Source organism: Globicephala melas, chromosome 1, assembly GCF_963455315.2.
Source record: "Globicephala melas chromosome 1, mGloMel1.2, whole genome shotgun sequence".
NCBI classification, from domain to species: Eukaryota; Metazoa; Chordata; class Mammalia; order Artiodactyla; family Delphinidae; genus Globicephala; species Globicephala melas.
The window spans coordinates 10,297,191-10,319,378 of record NC_083314.1 but is presented as its reverse complement, the minus strand read 5'-3'; the positions used below and the strand labels follow the sequence as shown (position 1 = coordinate 10,319,378).

The window sequence follows — 22,188 nt, the reverse complement described above, 5'->3', positions numbered from 1 at the left end:
AATAGGAAAATAACCCATATTCATAGACTGAAAGAATATTGTTAAAATGGCCATATTACCCAATGTGATCTATATATTTAATGCAGTCTCTATCAACATCCCAATGGCATTATTTCACAGAAATAGAAAAAAATAAACAATAGTAAAATTCTTATGAAAACACAAAAGATTCTGAATAGCCAAAGCAATACTGAGAAAGAATAACAAAGCCAGAGGCATCACACTTTCTGATTTCAAACTATAGTACAAAGCTATAGTAATTGAAACAGTATGGCACTGGCATACAAATAAACACAGACCAAATGAAGCAGAATAGAGAACCCAGAAATAACTTTCAGATTCTTCAGATATGATGCCAAAAGCACAAACAACGAAAGCAAAAATCAACAAGGGGGATTACATCAAACTAAAAAAATGTTTCTTCACAGGAAAAGAAACACTAAACACAATGAAAAGGCAACTTAAAGGATAGGAGAAAATATTTGTAAACAATATATGCTATAAGAGGTTAATATGCAAAGTAACACAGTAGAGTGTGGTCAAAACAATTGTTGTATTGAATAATCAAGTAATATTGAAATTAAAACATTCAATAGTCGATCTAAAAAGATAAAAAATGTATAACAAAATAATCCTTGAGAATATATAAAATAATTAATGATGTTAAAAGCAGAATGTAAAAAAATTCTGCTAAAACAATTATGTTTAATTGTTAATCAAATATTTATGAATTTATAAATATATGTAACAAATAGATTCAAGGAAATTACTTATTCTAAAACATAAACATGTTTTTCTAAGTTTTTACAGTAATTTCAATATTGGTCTCCAGGAAACTTTCCTAAATTAATTTTTATTTATAGTGTGCTTATGCCAATTTCCTTTTATACATTCACCACATTTCTCTGTATATAATTAGTCATCATAACTAGTGAATTTTGCAAATACAGAAGATGAAAAAGAGGAGTTCTTAAAATACGTTGACAATCTTCCTTCAGACACATCTGATGTAAATGGTTCCACAGACGTCTACAAGTCATACTTACAGGTCTGTATCTGTGCATGTGCATGTGTTATATCAATGGGAAACTGGACTTCTACTAATAACACCCTTATATTTAAATATTTTATGCCTTGTATTTCTTTTGTAATCTAAAACATGCACAGTTGTTAAAAATACAGTTTCAGAATTTGACAGATTTTGAAAAGACTAAGTTTTAGAGAAAAAGGCAAAAATCTGAATAAAAATTTGTATATATGGCTATCTTTCTTTTCTGGGAATTTGCTTTTTATTAGATAATTTTTCATAACTCCTAAGGAATAATTTGAAATTAGAATGTAACTTGAAGAAAACTGATACATAAAATATGAAAAAATAATCCACTTGATATATAAATGATATATGGCACTTTAATAGTTAGTACTTATATTTATAGTCATTCCATTAATATTCATTAGGCATAAACTTCATAAATATTAAACTAGTACATTCTAGTCTCCTTAAAACATGTTTTTCTTTAACCTCGAGGTTTATGGGACTAAAAGAATGCATATACTGATAACAATAAAGCATTTGATATTCCACATTGAGATGAAATTTGTCATTATGGTTGAAGCCTTTCAGCTTGTTAATCCATCAAGAAGTAGAACCTTGGAACCTGAGAGAGGGCATTGACTTGTTTATTTTTCATAATATGGTTCCAGCCAGGAAAGAACAGAAGAGGGGAAGTTCCTCTCCTTCTAGCCTGAGGGGGTGAAAAAGTGTGACTGACATAAGCTCAAGCTGGGTTGAAATCATAGCCCAAGCTACACCTAAATCTGGAGAAACTTGGTCTGTATTAGAACAGATCCAAATTTAGCAGAGTGACCAAAAGATGCCCCTTGCATCTCAGTAACCACCAGTCCAGGAGACTGCCCGGAACCACCACTTTGCAGCAATATCCTGCAAAAACGTATAGTAGTCAAAGATGTTTCCTCACCCTTATAAAGTTACTGAAGCCACATTTCTCCACCTACACCCAAATAAAGAAAGAAAAGAAGGGCAAGGAGGTCTGAACTCAGAGAGAAAGGACATGTTTGCCTTAAGAGAATTTAAATCCAACTTGTCTCTCAATACCCATTCTTTTCATCTTCCTTAAAACATAGTCTCTGATTTTTAACGTTGCGTATAGCCAAATAAACTTATTTAAAAAAGCAACAAAATCATAACAGCAGCAGCAACAAAATCCTTCAACTTCCAGCCCTTTGTGCTACCTGATGAGGCCACATGCCCAAGTCTCGCCTACTGGAAGAACAGGGGAGAAGGAGCCTGGGTCCCCGAGTGTCATGGTGCCACCACACAGCAGCGACTGCTTGGCCTCTGACCTTGTATAAGTGAGAAAGAAACTTCTACCTGCTTATGTTTCACTTAAATTTTTTTGTCTTCACAGCTAAATATAATCTTATGAGTACAAAAATAGTTTAACATTAATACATCTGTCTCTATTGAGTTTAAAATGGTTGGCCTAAAATTAGTTTTCTTTTTCTGTTACCCAGTATATGGAGCATATAAGAAAGATCAGTGAGTTGAGAGAGAAAATATTGAAAATTTATTTGCTCTTCTAATATTTACTATTTACTTATTTATACTTAGTTTTAAGCCATAGCATACACTTCTTGTTTTTTCAATTTGTTTTTACACTCAAGAGCTCTGTAATCTGAGGTCAGTTGCTGAAGGGTTATGAAGGGCCACTTTTCATATCATAGTGGGAATCAAAAACCCATCAAAAGGGTAGAAAATATGTTTTAAAATAAACATCACCAATTTGTTTGTTTACAGCTATATTCCCCTGAGCATGTAATTTCTATTTCTTTCTCCCCAATACATAGATCAAGCTTCAGATTTTTGTTGTCTTCAAGGAACATATTGTGAGGAATAAACTAAAATATTTTATCTTTACAAAACTTGGTACTGTCCTTCACCTTCTACCTTCTTTGAAAGTTTGTCTCTCATTTAATCTATTTTATGGCACCTTAGAGCCCTACAGGAGTCTTCCAATGTCCTATTTATCTTTTCTATGGAGGATTATTTTAAGGTCTAACTGTTTAATAGTGACTAAATATAGTAGAGGGCATGTAATAGGACACATTAAACAAACTTCTAGTTATTTTGGTGTATAGGATGAAAATGTGACTATACATTTGATATGTTGTATTATGTTACTATGTCTGAAAACCTTTTTAGATTCTTCATCAAAAGAGTATTTTTAAAACATGACACTGTGTGAAATATATTTTGTTAAATGCCAGCATTTCAAAGTCTATTAAAATTGGATCGTCTTAAAGATGATCAAATAGGGGAAACCATTTAAACAGAAAATTGGAATAAATACCCTTTGATCAGTACTTCAATAGATCTATCACTAGGTTATATTAGCTCTTTAAAATAGACATAAAAATCTCAAAAAAGAAGTATATATGAAAAGTTTTTGAGGATTGATGCAACATTAAGTGAAATCCACAGGAGCAGAGTTTAATAACACAAGGATTCAAAGGGCTATGGCACCAGAGGAGCTGCCCGTGTAATAACCCAGAGGTTTGAGAGATTATAACACATTTTTAGAATTTTTTTAAAGAGCTTAGCATGGCTGGAAGAATGTATAATAAATGCTAATAAAGACAGAGGGAGGGAAGGGGGAAGAGAGAGAGGGGAGGGGGGGAAGAGAGTGGAGGGGAGAGAGGACAGAAAGTACCAATATCCAAAATGAAAGAGACGTATCACTACTAATCTCACTAATCTTGTGGACATTAAAAGGATAATAAGTGAATACTATGAACAAATGTATGCCCCCAAATTTGATACCTTAGATGAAAGGGACAAATAACTTGAAAGGCACACACTGCATAGCTCACAAATGGGACAACTTCCATTTCCACAACTTGTTTGCATTCATTTTGGTTATGAGAGAAAAACACTACATATTAGTCACTGATACAAATTATATAAACTATCTTCTACTGTGACATTTTAATACCACAATGTGTTGCCTCCAGAGTTGTCATAACTGAGTGTTCAATAGATAATTCTTCTGTAATAAAATCTATCTACTTCAGTAAGACAGGGTACAAGTAACATAATTAAATCCAATTATTACAACTTGAAAGGTACAAATCTTCAAGAATTGATAACCTGAATAACTCTATATCTATTAAAATTAATGAAAATTTAAAAGGCTTCCAAAAGAAAAGCACCAGGTCCAGATGGTTTCACTAATAAATAAATCTAGGTATTGAAGAATAAAATAGAAATATCTACTACCAAATAGAGGCCAACGGAATACTCAGCATTTGAGAAGCTGACATGATTAAATTGTGCCTACCCAGAAAATCTTCCTTTTATTAACACTGAAAGTCAATTGATTAGGAAATTTATTTACACCTACAAATTCCCTCTTATCGTGTAATATAACATACTGATGGATTTAATATCTCCTTGTATTCACAGTTCCAGGAATTATGACAGGAAATCTTGGGCAAGGCATTTTGGAATTCTGCCTACATACTCATTACTATACTTACAGAAATTATACTGGTGATTGTTCTTTTGTCCTTTTAAATTCTTCTCCATTTCCTATAAATCCAGGCATGTTGACTACATCTTAACTGAGACTAATGAGAAAATGAATGCTAAGAATGTGCACGTTGACTAAGTTGTCCCCTTTTAACAAACTTCGTTAGATGACCTTGCTTACATTTCCTCAGATTTGCGACACATGATCAAGGATGAATGTAAAGGTATTTGCAAGACTGAGCATTTTAATTGAGTAAATTGTTGTCCACCTCTTCCACTGCCCCAGCTGGGATTCTGCTATTAATGAAGAAGAAGACGGTGTCTAGAAGAGGATCTTATATATTGTATGGGCAACTAGGTATATCTACATACATCCAAGTTTCCAATTATTATTCCTCATAATACATGTTCTCCATACTTCACTTATGTTAGTAGGGACATAATTTTGTTTTGTCTTAAAATAGCATAGAACCTCATTAATAATTAGTAGGACTTAGAATTAGAATTATTGTTAGATTTGGAGAGACTAACTAATAGGAAACATTTTTTAAATGACCAGTTTGGTCCCATTGTCTCTTTCAAGACATCTGTAATATTTCATAACATTTTAAAGTTTTGAACTTTTTCTTTAAGGAATTGAGACACTGAAACTTTAGCAAGTATTCTTTAAACAATCTCCAAGTAAATGAGTATTATTTTGATTAGTAATGTTAGTAACCGCAGTGAAAAATGGTATAAAGGTTAATAGTAATAATGTTCAACACAATACTCACCAAATACAAGATTCTAGTCTTAGCACTTTCTTAATCTTAACATTAAACCAAGGATCTGAGTACTTTTATTATTTCTATTTTACATACAAAGAAATTAAGGAATACAGATGTTAGGTAACTTATCTAGATATTTCAGTATGTAGTTTCAGTCCACAGCTAACGCAGCTGAGTTTTGTGGTAAAAATAAGCATATTTTCTACCAATTAAGTAATTCACTATATTCTAGATGGTTTGTTATAGGAACTTTATATATTCGATGTAGATTCTTAATTAGGAAGTTTTAGTCACATGCTAGGCGTAAACAGATGTATATTTTACATTATATTCAATTTTAAGTCAGTAGATGTGATTTTAATGATTTCATAGAAAGTGATTTCTGATTGTGCTACATATGGTATGAGTGCATTAATATAATGAGTAACTTCTCGAGTAACAGTGCAAATTTCCCATGAAGTATGTTTGATAGACATACAAATCAAGGTGTTGACATATAAAAATCATGACATTTCAAGGCAGTTTTAGATTCTGACAAAGATATTTAATAAAACTGTTTATACTCAGGGGAAAAAAAACACATTTGAGGAATCTTTTAACATACTTTTAACTCCAGTGGAGATTGTATCATATAATCTGGGAACTGCAGTAGCAGTTGACTCAAGGCATCTACATAATGCTAGTTAGTTCAAAGGGAGATAATTATACTACAGATAATTAATTATGCAATTACTGGATGACTGAAAGACCAAAAAAATGATGCTGTTATGAATAACTGTAGAAGCAGTTACCATGTCTAGGTGAAGGAGAGAGAATGTAGGGGGAGGAATTCACAGCAGACACAGGCGCTTGGAGTAGAGTGTTTTCGACAGCTGGGGTTTGGAGGTCACCACATTACCTGTGCTCAGACCTGGGAGGGAAATGCATCTGATGGTCTCACTGCTTAAGGTCAGAGCACTTTTCCATGCTCAGATCATGTATCAGATAATCTGTTTTCTGTTCCCTCTTGAAATTTATAATCAGTGACACAGTCCATTCATGCATGCCCTTTACCCTTTTTATACTATGGAAAAGGGGCAATTTCAATTTCTAATTGAATTAAACAACCGTTATTTACCCTGGTAATATAAAATCTAAATAAACAGAGATAAAAGTCAGTCCTTATGGAGACGAAGTACAACTTTGCAAGTGGGTTTTCTGAAAGATGTAGAAAAAACCTCAAATTGATTATTAGGTTAAAAATAGACAGGGAACTTCCATTTCTACATGTTTCCAAATACATTCATTTTGGTTATGGGAAAAAGCACCACTTAGTCATTGATTCAGATTACATAAACTATTCTATAATGTGGTATTTTAACACCAAAAGGTGCTGTATGCAGGAATATCATAATTGAGTATTCAATAGACAATTCCACTGTTACAAAAGTCTAACTGCTTCAGTATGACAGGGTACAGAGTAACACAACTGAACCTAATTATTATCAGCACACAGTCTAAATTGCTGAAAAATGAGTTCTCTGGTCAGATAGACTATTAAATGGAATGTCATGGCCATAAATACTCCCTTCAGTATTTCTGAGATGGTGTTCCTGGCAGAAGCATTAAGGGCAGGACAGGCAACAAAGCCTCTTGCCAATGCTGTGTGTTGGTCAAACTCAAAGAGAAGGCAAGGGATGGCAAATAAATCCACTGATACGACAAGTAAATGTCAGCTTCCTAAAATACAGAGTAGTGTAGATAAGGGTAGAGAGTAATGTGGAAAGTCCAATGAGGAACATCCAGCACACCATACTTGTTCCAGAGCGTTTAAATAAAAGCAGTAAAGCATTACTGATACACTTGAAGTGATCTATATCATCTATGATGAATTTAGTGTGCCTTTTATGTTCCTGCTTTAATAATTTCTATATGTACATATCTACAAACATTGTTGTTTTATGTTTCTATTTTTTCATATTAATGGTATACTTACATACCATACCACAACTTATTTTTTCTTCACACACAAGTGTGTTCACAGGAACTGTTTATGCTGCTTCAAATAGATCTAACACACTCATTAATTACTGTACATTATTATATCTTTGTGAAAAATATCACATTTTAGTTATCAGTTTTCTAACTAATTCTTAGGCGATTTTCACTGATAACTTTTTTCCTGTCTCATTTAACCACAGTGAAAGTTTCTTTAAAGAACATACCTACCATGGAATTATTCAATCTTAGGGTTTTTGTGTTTTCAATTATACTAATACTGTCAATTTGGTCTACAGTGTAGTTGCAACAAATTTCATTCCCACTGGCAATCTAGGAGAGCTCCTATTTGAATCAAAACTTGGTTTTATTCAACATACACCAGTCTGATTCAATAAAATGCTGTTTAAAAAAACTTTCATTCACCAGGTTATTAGCAAATATTATAATATTTCCTTTTTAGATATCTATTCAATTAATTTATAAAGCAACTCACTTCTGCAAGCATCTTCCTTGGATTTGGAGATGTAACAGTGAAACAAAAAAATCACAGTCCTTAGGAGCTTACATACTAATTTAAGGTGTGATATATAATCAATAAAATAAATAAGTGGCTTATAGCATATTAGAAGCTAATCATTTTTGTGCTAGAGTTTGGGTGAGGGGGCAGGCAAAGCAAGTTTACATTGATTGATTGGGGAAGGCTGCTCTGGGACTATGATTTTTGAGTGAAGATTCAAACGATGTGAAGAATATATCATATGCACATCATTGTAAATGTGTCCTCTTTTCACATGTTCAAGCAATTTTGGGGCCGCATATCGGGGAATGGAACTGCCAAGTAAAAACTGCAATATTTTGAACTTTAACATTTAATTCCAAGTTGCTTTTCAAACTGATTGTAACCAATTTCTTTCCGAACAGCTGTTTATTTTACTTCATATCTGTATTAGTTTGCTGGGGCTGCCATAGCAAAATATCAAACACTGGGTGGCTTAAACAACAGAAATGTGTTTTCTCACAGTTCTAGAGGCTAGAAGCCCAAGATCAAGATGTTGGCAGGTTTGGATACTTCTGACGCCTCTTTTCTTGACTTATAGATGGCTGCCCTTTTGCTGGGTCCTCACATGGTCTCTCCTCTGTATGCACTCACTTCTGTATCCACAGTTCCCTAACTAATCAGGACACCTGTCTGATTGGATTAGGGTTTACACTAAACACCTTATTTTAATTTAACTACCACTTTAAAGACCTTATCTCCGCATAGAGTCACATTTTGAGGTACTGGAGAATAGGGTTTCAACATATGAATCTTGAAGGGACACAATTCAGCCCATGAGAACATCCTTACATTTGCTAAATGCACCTGATTAAATACTGACAGATAACTGAAGTAGCAATTCACAAATTTCAGTGTTTAGAAACAAGCCCAGAAATGTCAACTAACTACTAATTCAGGATTGTTTTATTCCACATTTTGTAACCCTCCCCAAATACTTGAAATAAAACCCTATTAAAAACCTCCTTTATGTGTATATAGAACTTCAAAAACTGCTCCTTAAATTCATATGGAACAATAAAAGAACAAAAGAACTGAGTTGGTCGGCAGGATAATGAGTTCCCCCCAAATGTCCGCATCATAATACCTGGAACCTTTGAATATATTATCTGATATGGCAAAAGGAAATTCGCATATCTAGTTAAGTATCTTGAGCTAGAGAGATTATCCTAGATTATCTAGGTGGGTTCAATCTAGTCACGTAATTTCTTAAAACAGGCATTTCTGAGCTGTGGTCAGAGAAAGAGATGTGACAACAGAAGCAATGTCAGAGAAATGCAAAGTTGCTACCTTTGAAGATGGAGGAAGAGGGTCACAAGCCAAGGAACATGGGCAGCCTCTAGCAGCAGCCATTCTGCTACATAAAACAAGTCAATCAACATAGCTCTCTATCAGAGTTTTAACTTGTCATCTTCATAACAGCCCATACAGGTTATAACTGTCAAAATAATATTTTGAACACAAACAGTATTACTCTAGGGCTTGTCATTTTAACTACTAAGACAGGTAAACAAATTAAGTTAAAAAACTGATAATCACCAATGAGAATGGATGGAAACCTAAGGCTTTTCCAAAAGACTACAGAGAACCTAAGAAATATTCAGCAATGATTTTCATATACTTATAATTTTAATACATGGTATTTTCTTTTTCTGCAAGACAGAAGATCCTGAGAAAACAGAGTATGCAATATTCTCATTACCAAAGTAATTGTCTTATAGCTTATCTAAAGGGATAATTTATTTGAATATGTCACAAATGCTGAAAATTCAAAATATAGAGGCAATTAATATGATCGTTTATGAATACAAAATATACCCTAAGGGAACATAATATGAAGAATGCACAGTGAAAATCTTTTATTAATTCTTCAGAACTCATACTACTTTATAAAGACAAAATTAAAATATGATGCATTTTCTTGGACTGAATTGTCCTAAATTTGGCAGGCAGCAAATCTAAAATTAAGAAAACCCAAAAAGGAAAACTTAGAAGGACTCCAAATTAGTCAATTTGATATCAACCATCCAAATTGCATTAAAAAAGCATCCAGTGACACAAATAGTGTTACCCATTGAGGTTAAAGATTAATTTCATCATATGTTGTTTTAAAAACTTTGTTCTATAACATTTTCATGTGTATATGCAGACACTGGAAGAATATACATAACCAACAAATGCAAATTAAAAGATTTTCATTTTGAAAATTCATAATTTCTTTGCAAACAGTTTGCCTTTTACTGGTGAAAAGTAACATTCTTCCTGAATTATATATATAAGTATATTAAATATATTAAATATATATATATTAAATATATACTTATGTTCTTTTTAAAATAATAGTTTATTACTTTCTTTAGTTTGCAAAACCAAAATGTGTACATTATAGAAAATTTCAGATTTGCAGGAAAATGAAATAATGATTTTAAAATAAAATATATTAAATTCTACCTCTAGACAAGATTAAGTAAAGGGACCAGCTTAGCAATCCAGTTATAAAGAATTGAATAACCAGATAAAAAATTGAAGCAGCAGTTTTCAGACACTGAACATCAAGCTGCTCAGATCCGTGATCCCTAAGAGAGGAAAATAACTGAGGGAGCCCAACAATTACCCCCATTTTCTTCTGAGAAAGTTTCCAGCACACAATGCAGGCAGGGGGAATATGAGGGGAATCTGGTGGCCTTTCTGAGCTGAGTAGACACAGCTGAGGTGTGGGGAGGGGCCCCAGGTGGCTTGTGTTCCCAAGACAGAGCACTGCAGAAGTGGGAGCTACATAGAAATAGAGGTTCAGAGATTTGCAGAGTTTTCTATTCAGTTCTTTAGTTGAGTACAGATCGGGGTATGTGCTTGAGAAGATTACCCAAGACAATGTAAAGAACCACCCCCAATGGAGCAAATTGAACACTAATTGCCACTTAGGCCTGAAAATAAGCTAGTATAAAATAGCCACCCTGAAAAACCTTGTAGTTCAAGTGACATGAGAAGATTATACAGAAGGAAGTGGAGAAAAATTACTCCTAGAATACACACTGCATTGATCCATCCACCCCCGACAAATTTCCTGGCATAGAAAGAAAAAAAAAGAAAACAATAATGAGGATAATCAAATATGCAGACCTGGAAATGACATGGATGTTAAAATTAGTATATAAGAGCAGCAAAGTTATTATAACAATAATATATATGTGAAAGAATAGAAGACAAATCAAATATGCTATTCAGATATATGAAAGATATAAACAATCAAATCCAGCTTGTAAACAAGAAAATTATAGTGTCTGAAATGAAAAGTACACTGGATTGGATTAATAAATTAGATTCTGTGGGAAAAGAAATAGTAAATTTGAAGATATATCAATAAAAACAGTTGAAAAAGAAAGAGGAAAAAAAAAGGACTTAATAAAAAGGATCAGTGAAATGTTGAAATGCTTCAAATGGTTTAGTTGAAAACTCTAAAGGAGTTGAGACATGGTAAAAGTCTTTGAAGATATGGCTGAAATGTTCCAAATTTGATAAAAAATTATAAGCACACAGATCCAAGAAACTTGAGAAATACAAAGCACAAGAAGCAAAAAGAAAACTATAAGGCATATAATAGTAAAATTGTTTAACGTTAAACAGTCATACCAGTGATAAAAACAAAATCTTGGAAGGATGGAAGGGAGGGAGGAAGGAAAGAAGGAAAGAAGAGAGAGAAGGAATGAACAAAGAACAAACTTGTCAATAAATCTTTGCACATAGCAATACTTAATTGCTAATGATAACTTGGTATTCCCCTAATTTAAAGCCTGAGAGTGTCCATTTCCCTCTCTTTTTCACTTTTACCACCATTGTTTAAATCACCATTATTTCTTATCTGGAATATTCCACTATCAACACATCAAGACGATCAAGCCTTTAAAACACAAAGCGTCCATCAGACAAATGAATAAAGAAGATATGATATATACAATGGAATTACTACTCACCCATAATAAAGAATGCAATCTTGCCATCTGCGACGACATGGATGGACCTAGAGGGCATTATGTTAAGTGAAATAAGTCAGACAGAGAAAGACAAATACTGTATACCTTTGCTTATATGTGGACTCTAAAAAACAAATGAACAAATATAACAAAACAGTAACAGATTCAAGATACAGAGGACAAACTGGTGGTTGCCAAACTGGGAGGGTAGGGAGGTGGAGGGGGGGTGTGGAGGGATGGTTGAAATAGGTGAAGAGGATTAATAGGTATGAACTACCAAGTATAAAGTAAATAAGTCATAAGAAATATTTCCAGTAATATTGTAATAACTTTGGTGCATAATCTATAAAATATCAATCACTGTGTTGTACACCAGAAACTAATATAATATTGTAATTCAACTACACTTCAATTTTAAAATAAAATACTAATCTTATCCCCTGCTTATGAACTTCAAATATCTTTCCATTTGAATAATAGTAAAAGTCAAACTACTTCCAGTCAACTTTTTGCTTCTAGTGGTATGGACTTGCTGGTGGCAGAGCAAAACACTTTCCAAAAACAGCTAGAAATGTCAGATAAAGTATGCAATTATTTAGAGGAAGTTGAGAATTCCAAAGCAACAAAGACTCCAGAGAAAGAACCTTGAAAAGGAAAATGGGCTTCAAGTTTCTTTCTCCAAGGGTGTTTGTCAATTTTGGGGAGAGAAAGCAGAATTATTTTGAATCCTGAAAAGTTACCTTCATGTCATCTATTTTTCAACTGAATGAGTTATTTCTATGTGTACTGTTAGGATACGTTTAGTTTTATCTACATTACCAAAACAAAATAATGGATATTAACTAAGCCTGAAGATAAATAAAAAGGTTAAAGTTGAAGATTAAGCAAATTTTTAATTGGCATAAAATCACAGTGAAATTTTAGTCCTATTGCACTTACAGAGAAAGCACAATTACATTTTTTTTCTGGATATGAACAAAGACTAAAGATGTGGAGAATAATAATTAATTGGAATAAGCATTAAACATCATGTTCCATGCTCAAGAGGAGGAGCAAAATGATGATTATTTTCCTGGTAGATGAGCAAGTAGGGGAGATTTGAATACCAATTAACTCCAGACCATTGAGTCAGAACAGAGTCTATTAAGAGTTTCCCTATCAAAAAATTCATAGTAGTTCACGCTGGACTGAGGCATTTCCTTAGAATGCTTGGATCCTTAATACATGATTTAAATGTTACTGAAAAAGGAGAGTAGTTCAATTTGAATATACTCGCAGTTTGTAAGAATATTAAATATATGTAAGTGTAGATCAGCTGATTTTAAAACTTATTAGCTATTTGCCTCAAGTTTACACTTGTTTTATGGTAAAACAAATAACAGTTTTTATTAACAGTTAAATATATAACAAAAAGCACTCACGTAATACACATTTACATATTCTCCAAGAAATCTTATAAATTTTCCAAGAAATGGGTGAATGGAGGAAATAATAGCCAATTGTTCAGTGAATAAATTACCAATAATTTACAGAGTATCTTTCCTGTATGCATCAGATGGTAGTCACTACAAATGATGAGAGAGTAACTTCCGTGAAGGTATTTAGCATCCATTTACATCTCAGAGAAAGATACATTAAAAACTGTCAACTACACAAGGCAGCTTACTAGTGAAAAAATGATACTTCACAGCTAAAAATATAGCTATGTACATTTAGAAGCTATAAGTTAAATGAAAATGGCATAACCAGAAAATGTTTTCTACAGGAGTCAATTCAAAGAGTTATAACTTGAAGGAAAGATAGAATTTGGTGAGGGAGGTGAAACTAAAAACAAAGGAAAAAAAACAAAAGTTAGTTTGAACACAATGACTTGCTAGGACAGAGAAAACTTCCACCTAACAAGAAGAGAGAAAGCATGGAGCAGTAATGAAGGCTGTCAGTGGGAACAAAGGGGTAAATGAAATGCTTGATGATACATTTAATGAAGTGTGGTTTTTTGTTTTCTTGGTCTTTCACAAATGACCTGGAGGCTGTGCAGTGTGCTGGGTAAGAGAATGTTCTCTGGAATCAGATAAAAAATTTAAATCAGATAAAGGATATACTGAAAAACATAAGTTGCTTGACCTGCATTCATTCACCCCTTGGTTATCACATTTGAATTTTAAGCAGAAAAACAAAAAAGAAGACATTTAATGTATATTGTCCCTTTCTCCCTAGACATGATCATTCCACAGATGGTCGGTTCATTCAAGATGGGATTGCCCTTTTCTGATATTTTTGGATGTGAAACATCTTTCATGTGGTTGAAGCTATTATATGTAAAACTAAGGAGAAAAGAATTACAACCGTTGTCTCTCTAGAGATCTTGCAAGCAAGAAAACAATAGAGTGACACCTTCAAAGTGATAAAAAAAAGAAAAAAATCTGTCAACCTAGAAATCAAATATCAATGAAGAAGACTCCCTCTGACAAACACAAAAAATTAGAGAATTTGTTGACAACAGACTATCCTCAAAACTCTTAATGAAAGTTTTTCAGGGAGAAGGAATTTAATACGCTTTAGAAACTGGATCTATATACGGAAACAAAGAAGATTAGAAATGGAATTTTGAAAAAAGATAAAATATTTTTTTCTCATTTTAGTTGCTCAAAAGAAAAATAATGCATGATTTAAAGCTAATAAAAATGTGTTGTGTTTTTTATAACATTTACAAAAGGTAAATGTGTGACAATGATGACACAAGAGATGATATTAAGGTTGTATAATATTTGCAGGTTATGGTCAGATTACTTAAAAATGTATACTCTATACTCTAGGGAATACTCTACATTACAAATATGGTAGATAATCACTTAAAACTCTAGTATAAATGTTAAAAAAAAGTATTTTAAACAACTACAATGATTTTTAGTGGGAACAATATACAAAGAGGTAAATTATGATATCAAAAACATAATGTGGGAGTATGTAAAATTGTGGAGTTTTGTATTTGCATGATGTTATTACAGCTTAACATAGACTGCTATAACTAAAAGATGTTTTGTGTAAGCAATATGGTAACTATGAAACAAAAACATATAGTAGATACACAAAAGTTAAAGAAAAAGGTAACAATGTATATCACTACATAAATTTATCATATCACAAAGGAAGAGAGCAGGTGTGGAATAAGGAAAAAAGGAACTAAAAAACCAGAAATAAATTTAAAATGGCATTTATAAGTCTACACCTATCATCAAAATTACTTTAATTATAAATGGGATAAATTCTCCAATCAAAAGACATAGAGTGGCTGACTGGATAAATAAACAAGACCAACTATATGTTGCCTACAAGGGACTCACTTCAGCTTTAACAACACACATAGGCTCAAAGTAAAGGGATGCAAAAAGGTATTACATGTGAATGAAATCCAAAAGAAAGCAGGGTTAGCTACAATTATATCAGACAAAGTAGAATTTAAGCCAAAAATGGTAGTGAGAGACAAATAAGGTCATTGTTATTCATCATATAATGATGAAGGGGCCAATTCATTATGAGGATAAAACAATTGTAAATATGTGTGTGCTGAACATCAGAGCACCTAAGTACATAAAGTAAATATTAACAGATTTTATGGCAGAAAAGACAGCAATATGATAATAGTAGGAAATTTAATATCCCACTTTCAACAATGGATAGGTCAGTCCAAGAAAAAATTAATAATAAAACATTGTACTTTACACATTAGACCAGGTGGACCTAACAGACGCATACAGATAGCTTCATCAAGTGCACATGGCACATTCTCCAGGATAGATAATATGTTAGGCCAAAAAACAAGTCAAATTTAGGAAGACTGAAATCATATTAAACATCTTTACTGACCACAGTAGTATGAAGCCAGAAATCAATTACAAAAAGAACACTAGAAAATTCACAAATATGTGAAGAATGAAAACATTCTCTTAAATGTCCAATGGGTCAAAGAAGACATCAAAAGAGAAACCAAAAAATATCTTGAGACAAGTAGAAAGGGAAACACAACATACCAAAACTTACAGAATGCAGCAAAAGCAGTTCTAATAGGAAAGGTTACAGCAGTGGATACCTACATTAAGAAAAAGGGAAAATCTCAAATAAACATCCAATTTATACCTCAAGGAATTAGAAAAAGAACAAAACATAAGACCAAACTGAGCAGAAGGAAGGAAATAAATTTTTAAAAAGATCAAAGTAGAAATATATAAAACAGACTAGAAAGACAATAGAAAAGTTTCATGAAGCTAAGTGTTAGCTTTTTTAAAAAGATAAAGAAAATTGACAAAACTTTAGATAGACTAACAAAGAAAGAAAGGAGACTCAAATAAATAATATCTGAAGCAACAGAAACAGACACTACAACTGATAAATATTAAGAATCATGAGAAACTTCTATGAACAATTACATGTAAACAAGTTGGATAACCTATAAGAAATGGATAAATTCCTAGAAACATACAACCTGCCATAAATGAATCAACAATAGAAACTCTGAACAGACCAATTATTAGTAAGGAGACTGAAGCAGTAATCAAAACCCTTCTAATACAGAAAAGTCAATAACCAAATGGCTTCACTGGTGAATTCTAATACACATTTATAGAAAATTAATATTAAAATTTCTCCAATTACTTCAAAGAACTCAAGAGGAAGGAACACTTTCAAACTCACTTTTTTTTTTTTTTTTTTTTTTGTGGTACATGGGCCTCTCACTGTTGTGGCCTCTCCTGTTGCGGAGCGCAGGCTCCGGATGCGCAGGCTCAGCAGCCATGGCTCACGGGCCTAGCCGCTCTGCGGCATGTGGGATCTTCCCAGACCGGGGCACGAACCCGTGTCCCTTGCATTGGCAGGCAGACTCTCAACCACTGTGCCACCAGGGAAGCCCTCCAAACTCATTTTACCAGGCCAGAATTGCCCTGATATCAAAGCCAGACAAGGACACAGTAAGAAAACAAAATTACTGGCCAACATTCATTGTGATCATAGATACAAATATCTTCAACAAATTAGTAGGCAACTTAATTTAAAAGTCAATAAAAGGGTCATACAGCATGATCAAGCAGGATTTATTTCTTGGATTCAAGGATAATTCAGCATATACAGATCAATAATTTGATACATCACATTAACAAAATGAAGGATATAAATCATATGATAATCTCAATAGATGCAGAAAAGGCACTTGACAAAATTCAACATCCAGTCAAGACAAAAATTCTCAACAAATTAGGTGTACATGGAATGTACCACCACATAATAAAAGCCATATATGACAAGTCCACAGCTAACTCCATACTCAATGGTGAAAACTTTAAAGCTTTTCCTCTAAAATCGGGGCAAGAAAATGATGCTCACTCTCACCACTTCTGTTCAACATAGTAGTGGAAATCCTAGCTAGAACAATTAGGCAAGAAAAGGAAATAAAAGACATCTAAATCTGAAAGGAAGAAATGAAATTGTTTCTGCTTGCAGATGGCATGATCTTATATGTATAAAACCCTAAAAACTCCAATTAAATAAATGTTAGAACTAATAAATGGATTCTGTAAAGTTGCAGAATACAAAATCAACATATAGAAATCAGTTTCTTTTTGATATGCTAGCTACAAACTTTAGAAAAGAGAAATTAAGGAAACAATTCCACTAACATTAGCATCAAAAAGAATAAAACACAAATAAATTTAACAAAGAGGTGAAGGATTTGTAGATTGAAAACTATAAAATATGATGAAATAAACTGATCAAGATGCAAATAAATGGAAAGATATCCAGTCTTCATGATTGGAAGAATTAATATGTAACAATAAAAGAACAAAAGAACTGAGTTGGTCGTCAGGATAATGAGTTCCCCCCAAATGTCCACATCCTAATACCTGAAACCTTTGAATACAATATCTGACATGGCAAAAGGAAATTTGCATATCTAGTTAAATATCTTGAGCTAGAGAGATTATCCTAGATTATCTAGGTGGGCTCAGTCTAATCACATAATTTCTTAAAACAGTCATTTCTGAGCTGTGGTCAGAGAAAGAGATGTGACAACAGAAGCAATGTCAGAGAAATGCAAAGTTGCTGCCTAAGATGTCCATTTGACCCAAAGCATTCTATATCAAATGCAATCCCTATCAAAATTTCAATGGCATTTTTCACAGAAAAGAAAAATCCCTAAAATCATATGAAATCACAAAAGACTCTCAATAGCCAAAGCAATCCTGAGAAAGAAGAACAAAGCTGGCAGCATCACGCTCCCTGATTTCAAATATATTACAAAGCTTTAGTAATCAAAAAGGTGTGGTATTGGCATTACAAACAGACATGTAGAACAATGGAGCAGAAAGGAATATCAGAAATAAACACATGCATTTATGGCCAATTAAGTTTCAACAAAGGCAGCAAGAATCAACAGTGGGGGAAGGATAGTCTCATCAATAAATGGTGTTGGGAAAACTTGATATCCATAAGCAAATGAATGAAACTGGACCCCTATCTTACTCCATACAGTAAAATCTACTCAAAATGACTTAAAGACTTGAATATGAGACATGAAAAGAGAAACTCCTAGAAGAACTCACAGGGGATAAGCTCCTTGACATTGGTACTGGCAATATTTTTGCTTATGACACCAAAAGTATAAGGGAATCCTTGTACATTGCTGGTGGGAATGTAAAAACTAAAATTTTCAAAAATGAAAAATAGATTTACCATATGATACAGCAATCCTGCTTTTGCTTTATAAATACAAAGAAAATGAAGTCCAGATCTCAAACTCTTCTCTGATATCTCTGTCTGCACTCCCATGCTCATTGCAGCATTATTCACAATAGCCATGGTATGGAAACAATGCAAATGTCAGTGGATGAGAGGAATAAGAAAATATGGTATATATATCATATATATATATATGATATATATATATGGTAAAAAATAAATAATATATTGGGGCTTCCCTGGTGGCACAGTGGTTGAGAGTCCGCCTGCCAATGCAGGGGACATGGGTTCGTGCCCCAGTCCGGGAAGATCCCACATGCTGAGGAGCGGCTGGGCCCGTGAGCCATGGCTGCTGAGCCTGCGCGTCCGGAGCCTGTGCTCTGCAACGGGAGAGACCACAACAGTGAGAGGCCCGCATACCACCAAAAAAAAAAAAGAAGAATATATTGGATTATAACACAAAGGAAAAAACAAATATCTATGAGTCCACATTGATTTACATGAGAAATAAGTAAATTGAGGAAACAGTCCAAATCTTCCTCATAGAAGAATCACAAGTCTATATCCCGAATATTTATATATGTACGTAAAAGCAAAGAAAGAAATTAAAAAAACACCATAAGAACATCACAATAACAACAGCTGCAGGCAAGAATCACTAATGAATGCTAGCAAAAGTGAGCAAAATTTAAGGGAAATAGAATATGTGCATAGTTTCAAAGTTTTTACTTCAAAAGATTTATTAATTTCTGTGGTGGTTTTAACATAATTCCACAAATACTTTGATACTCCACCTTCAAGAAAGTGGAGCTTAATTCTTCTCCCCTTAACTATGAACTACACTTGGTGACTCATGTCTTGTGAACAGCATACAGAAAGGGAAAAGCAGTAACTGCAATGTAAAGATCTGCAGACATCATCTTAACCCAGTGGTAAGGTAAACATCTCCAATAATCATAATTAAGGTTGATATCACGCATCACCTGATATGATGCAATGAATGATAAGGGTATTATACCTCATGAACTTCCTTCCAAAACTGTACTACTCCAGTATAATCATGAGAAAAACTAAAATGTAGGGGCATTCTACAAAATAACTGACCAGTGTTCTTCAGACGGCAAGGTCATGAAAAACAAGAAAAGACTGATCAACTGTCAAACTAGAGATATCTAAGCAGGCAGGATAACTAAATGCAAGATGGAATCTTGACTGGATCCTGGAACATTATTGAAAAAAAGACATTATTGAAAAAAATGTTGAAATTTAATAGAGTCTGTGGCTTTGTTCATAGTATTGTACTACTGTGAACTTCTGAGTTTTCATAAATGTACCCTGAATGTGTAAGCAAGTAACATTAGGCCACGCTGAATGAAGGGTATACAGAAACTCTCTGTAATATGTTTTTAACTGTTCTGTAAAACAAAAGTCATTTCAAAATAATAAGTAAAAAAGGTTAAGAAGAATTTTATTAAATGTCAAGGGCAAAGGAAAAAACGCTTATTAAAGATGACTTCGAAAAACACAAGAATAGCTATTTCTTAAAAAAGAAATTGTGTCTTATTTAGCTCTGTATTTCTGGATATCAGATAGTTGTTTGGCACATGGAGAACAAAATGTAATAAAGCAAATTAAATGAATATTTGTTTGAATGCTTAATATCACTATATCCTATAGAGCTAGCATACTAAAAGTATAGCTTATACGAAAATGAACCAATAAATTCGTTTAAACAGCAAACTATACAATATCATAACTATTTCTACACCATAAATTGTCAAAATCATCACGTTATAAGCTCAGTTTCAGCTTCATTTAATACTGTATAGTAGGGAACATGTTGGCATGTGCAACAGAGGAAAGAAACATATTTTCTACCACTCAGTAAATTAAAACTTTATATAAGTTTCGTAAATTTGTTTTCTTTTTGCCTATGTAAGATCATTTTTTAGTACAGTAGTACAACTAACATCTTTTGAAGCTAAGTAACGTCTTTTGTCTTATTGGGTAGTTTTCCTTGTGCATTAACTAAGGCATGATACGTCAAACTTGAGAAGCAAGGGAAACAGCTACATCTTTATCTCTCTTGTAAGAACACTATATCAGTAAAATTTAAATGCCTTATTTGCAAAATCAGTGTCGTGCATGAATAACATGGTATCTCACCAGTTTCCACAGAAGTTTTCCACAAAAAGGCTATTGAAGAAAAATTAATTTGAACTTAATAAGACAAAAGAAACAAAAAGAAAACCCTGCTTTTATGGACTTTTTTTTTCCTAATAATTTTTTTTTAACATCTTTAGTGGAGTATAACTGCTTTACAATGGTGTGAATGGTGTGTTAGTTTCTGCTTTATAACAAAGTGAACCACCTATACATATATCCCCATATCTCCTCCCTCTTGCATCTCCCTCCCACTCTCCCTATCCCACTCCTCTAGGTGGACACAAAGCACTGAGCTGATCTCCCTGGGCTATAAAGCTGCTTCCCATTAGCTATCTATTTTACATTTGGTAGTGTATATATGTCCATGGCACTCTCTCACTTCGTCCCAGCTTACCCTTCCCCCGCCCCATGTCCTCAAGTCCATCCTCTACGTCTGTGTTTTGATTCCTGTCCTGTCCCTAGGTTCTTCAGAACTGTTTTTTTTTATTCCATATATATGTGTTAGCACATGGTATTTGTTTTTCTCCCTCTGACTTACTTCACTTTGTATGACAGACTCTAGGTCCATCCACCTCACTACAAATAACTGTTTTGTTTCTTTTTATGGCTGAGTAATATTCCACTGTATATATGTGCCACATCTTCTTCATCCATTCATCTGTCAATGGACACTTAGGTTGCTTCCATGTCCTGGCTATTGTAAATAGAGCTGCAATGAACATTGTGGTACAGGAACCTTTTTGAATTATGGTTTTCTCAGGGTATATGCCCAGTAGTGGGATTGCTGGGTTATATGGTAGTTCTATTTTTAGTTTTTTAAGGAACCTCCATACTGTTCTCCATAGTGGCTGTATCAATTTACATTCCCACCAACAGTGCAAGAGGGTTCCCTTTTCTCCACACCCTCTCCAGCATTTATTGCTGGCATATTTTTGATGATATGGCCATTCTGACTGGTGTGAGGTGATACCTCGTAGTTTTGATTTGCTTTTCTCTAATGATTAGTGATGTTGAGCATCCTTTCATGTGTTTGTTGGCAGTCTGTATATCTTCTTTGGAGAAATGTCTATTTAGGTCTTCTGCCCATTTTTGGATTGGGTTGTTTGTTTGTTTTTTTGATATTGAGCTGTGTGTGTTGCTTGTATATTTTGGAGATTAATCCTTTGTAAGTTGCTTCATTTGCAAATATTTTCTCCCATTCTGAGGGAGAAATGTCTTTCATCTTGTTTATTAGGTCCCATTTGTTTATTTTTGTTTTTATTTCCATTTCTCTAGGAAGTGGGTCAAAAAGGATCTTTCTGTGATTCATGTCATAGAGTGTTCTGCCTGTTTTCCTCTAAGAGTTTGATAGTTTCTGGCCTTACATTTAGGTCTTTAATCCATTTTGAGTTTATTTTTGTGTATGGTATTAGGGAGTGTTCTAATTTCATTCTTTTACATGTAGCTGCCCAGTTTTCCCAGCAACACTTA

At 33.4% G+C, this 22,188-nt stretch overlaps 1 long non-coding RNA gene across 1 annotated transcript in view; it reads right to left on the bottom strand.

Moving 5' to 3' along the window:
- The window catches only part of LOC115867762 (uncharacterized), a 282,245-nt gene that overhangs the window by 122,452 nt on the left and 137,605 nt on the right, over window positions 1-22,188 (bottom strand). The window contains exon 3 of the long non-coding RNA XR_009559098.1: window positions 11,824-11,870. This is a non-coding gene — a long non-coding RNA (uncharacterized lncRNA). The remainder of the gene's footprint in view (window positions 1-11,823; window positions 11,871-22,188) is intronic.